This window comes from Tupaia chinensis, unplaced genomic scaffold (genome assembly GCF_000334495.1).
Source record: "Tupaia chinensis unplaced genomic scaffold, TupChi_1.0 Scaffold000076_1, whole genome shotgun sequence".
Taxonomy (NCBI): domain Eukaryota; kingdom Metazoa; phylum Chordata; class Mammalia; order Scandentia; family Tupaiidae; genus Tupaia; species Tupaia belangeri.
Window position 1 is genome coordinate 2910471 of NW_006159536.1, and position 3856 is coordinate 2914326.

The window sequence follows — 3856 nt, forward strand, 5'->3', positions numbered from 1 at the left end:
TTCCCTGGGAAACCCCTCTGCTCAGGTCAGAAGACTGAGAGCAGGGAGCCCAGAGGAAAGACTGCTTGACCACTCCTTTTGCCCAGGTTTGATTTGGCTGTTTCTGTTTAGTGATTAAGGATGAGGAGGAGTGAGAACGCAAAGTTACCCAGGGAAAAAGAAGGGCCAAAGATATAGAAGAAAAACATGTTAGAGGCTGACACCCAGGAGAAGGCCTATGGGGAGAAGGATGACTGAAAAAAAAGGCACTGGGGCTGGAGCACCCTGGCTTCACCATTCTCGTTCCTCACTTCCCCTGTTCTGGAAAAGGACTCCACAGCTCTGAGAAAGAGATGGAGGAACAGAATCCAAGGAAAAGAGATGAATCAGTTCCCCAGAATTCTGTATGAGGCAGAGGCTTTCTGTTTGTTTTTTGTTTTGTTCTGTTTTGGCAAGGAAGACGCAAATGCAGCACTTTGCTTATTTCGGACGGGTGCTGTGAGCAGTGGGGGGTCGTGACTGGACCACTCCCTGAGGATGGTGATGGTGACTGTGTGTGGCCTCCATTGGAGACACTAAGGAGGGAAAAAAAAAAGCTTTATTTGACACATGAATGCATAATTGGAGCATTGAGTGGATTTGAACTTTAACACAGCTGCTAATCCACAGCATACACACCACGCTGGTACCGTTTAGAAACACAGCACGTCTTATGTGTTTTTAATATCCAATTTTATCTTTTCTGACCTCTTCATTTTTCATCCTTGGCAGACAATACCAAGAAACCTTTTCCTCCTGCAGTAAGGAAACAGCTGTGTGTTTGGACTGTTTGGGGGAGAGTGGTGTGCGTGAGAGTGGGTACATGTGGGCCATGGGGTATGCATGCTCGTGTGTATATGCCCAGGGAGGGGCTGGCTTCTTCATGGATGCATGTAAGCACAGGCTTTGGGTGGACCTCCTAAAGCTCACAGCAGCACCAGGCAAGAAGGGCAGGGGGCACATGACATACCTCCCCTAGGCCAGAGACCTGGCTGCTTAAACGGAGCTTTGTTCTGCCATTCTGTTTAGTGCACCCCCCTTTCCACCATGGAATCAAATGAAGGCTACTTTTAATTTGGCTCCCATTCATCTTTCATCTTTCCAAACCTAGTCCCATTCTGATTTCTTATTTGCTGCCGATCTTGCATTCCTATCCGCCCTCTGTTCTCTGGACCTTGTGTTAAAGGAGCACACCTTCCCTACCATACTTTTCACACACCTCTCACTTTAGTGAGCCCTAGTAGAAAACAAAACAAAACAAAACAAAAAACACTGAATTGGGAACCAGGAGCCAGGAGCCAGGAGCCAGGGGCTGCTGCTAATTAGCTCATAAGTATGGGCAAATGTCTCTTCTTCCCTTGGGCCTTGATTTCCTCTTCTGTTAAATGAGGGGATTGTACAGGTTGATTTGAAAGGTCCTTTCTGGCCCCTCGGTTCTCAGCCTTTCTTCACAAGGGTTTTCAATGGTTTGAACTGCTTCAAGATGTCCACTCTGTAATGGCATTTTGGTTACCCATTGTCCCTTATGGTCTAAGTGCTTTTGTGGACAAGTGCTGTGGATTTTAAAACACTTCCAGTAGTGCCCAGAATACACGGTGAGTGCCCCATTCACAAGACGAATATATCTTGTTGATGTGTTGGTTCAATAACAGTTCAAATTATTAATAACAAAGAGTAATGAATAACAACGCCTTAGTCCTTACATATTGTCTTTTGCCCAAAGATATCAAAGTGCAATTTATGAAAATCCATTTTTAATGAAATATTAAGCAGTTTCTATTTCTCCTGACCCAATGGATTTACAAGGTCTCTATTTTTCTCCCTGCATCTCCCCTATTTATAGCTGGTAAATGCTATCATATATTATACATCTTTATGACTTTCTCAATGCTTCTGTGGTTTTAGAATCACCCTTCATATGTTTTCTGATCAAATTCCCTGAGATGAATTCTTGGCTTCCAGTCCAGGCAATGCAAGGTAAGGGGATGTGTGCGTGGGAAACGATGCCAGGAAATTGGTTTTCTTCCTTATTCCCTGCCGACTCACTGAATCACTATAGGCAAATCAATAAACCGTAGATACCTTAGTTTCTCCTTCAGAAAAATGAAGTCGGTAACAGGCTTGCAGATAGACACTACAGTTTACCAGCCCTCTTGGATGGCTGCAATGTCCCGCCCCCAGGATAGGTGTCAGAATGGAAGCCAAGTCACAAGTGGCAAATGAGTCTCTGGACAATTAGGAGAGTTCAAGTTCTCAAAGCACTGATTTCAAAATCCCCCCTGGCTCCCCAAATTTTCACGCCATGACTTTGCAGTGAGGTGTCCACAATGCTAAGAACAACCAGTGGATTGCCTGTGTCTGTTATACTCAGATAGGCACATATCAAATACAATGATCAAATTTTAACATCTGATTTAAGAGCTGGTGTCACAGAGGTTGTACATTTTTATTAATTTTAAAATAAAAATCTTTATATATATGCTTTACCATAATAGAAAACCAGAAGTATGTTCAAGGTGACCCTGGCTTTGAGGGCATATTGTTGAATATGTTGTAATTATTTTTAAAAATACACAGCCAGGTGTGGTGGCTCACCCCTGTAATCCCAGACTCGAGAGGCTGAGGAAGGAGGATTGTGAGCTTAAAGTTAGTCTAGGCAACATAGTAAGACACTATCTCTAAAAATTGTGTGTATGTGTGTGTGTGTGTGTGTGTGTGTGTGTTTAAAAAGAGCTATGTTCACATTAGCAGGTGGCATGTTGGTTTAGGCACTGGGCTCTGGTTTGAGTCTCAGACCCTGCATTTGGGTTTGTGTTGCGTATGTGTGGGTGCCCAAAATCCTGTGAGGAGAGTGGAGGCGAAAGGATGGCAGTGTGGCCCTCTCCATTGGGGGGGGAGGTGTGTGTTGATTTCTCACTTTCTCTCTGTCTTTATTTGCTCTGTCTCTCTCTCTCTCTGTAGTTAGCATATGTGCCCTATGGCAAAAACCTAAGCAAAAAAAGAAAAAAAGAAAAGGAGCTATGTTGAACATAAAGATTTCTTCAAGTGCATCTGTGTAAATGAAGTTTTAAAAACAATTTGGGGGACCAGTAGATGGTGTAATGTTTATGTTGCTGAACTCCCACATAGTTGACCACAGTTCAAATCTCAGACCCAGCGGCTTAAAACTCATACCAGGCGTGTGTGTGCATGCACACATGTCCAAAATCTCCAGGAGGAGAATGGAGGAGAAGGGATTGCGGTGTGGCCATTCCCCATAGGGGGATAAGTTCTCACTTTCTGTCTCTCTCTTTCTCTGGTGAGCGTGTGTGCCCTAGAGCAAAAATTTTTCTAAAAATACAAGTTTGGGGACTAGCCTTGTAGCACAGCATTTGGGCACTGTAAAAATAATAGCTGGAACCCAGGTGCATGCCCAGGACTTGGGTCCTAGTCCCATCACCTTTGCACACAGCATGTGTGGGCCCAGGATCCTGGTGGGATGGGGAATTGAGAAAAAAAGCATTGCAGCATGACCAGGCTCTATTAGGGGGTACACCTGCTCGCTCTCTCTCCCTTTCTCTCTCTCTTGTGTGCATGTGCCCTCTGGCATTAAAAAAAAAATTCTGGGTGCAAGGAGGTTTGGATCATTCATTTGGTACCTCACTGAATTCTGAACATAATCCAGCATTTTCCAATTGATTCTTGAGACCTTTGGTTTGTTTCCAGTAAGACAGAATCTGAAAACCAGCAGCATTTCATGGATTTTCTGATTTACACCTCTGGGGGAGAAGGGGCATCTGCCAATCAAATTGGCTGCTATCCAAGACCCTGGCTTGGTTGTTTCCTACAACCCCCAGGG

General features: G+C 44.3%; 1 protein-coding gene across 4 annotated transcripts in view; it reads right to left on the minus strand.

Moving 5' to 3' along the window:
- The window catches only part of NRP2 (neuropilin 2), a 139558-nt gene that overhangs the window by 72875 nt on the left and 62827 nt on the right, over window positions 1–3856 (minus strand). The window lies entirely within an intron of this gene.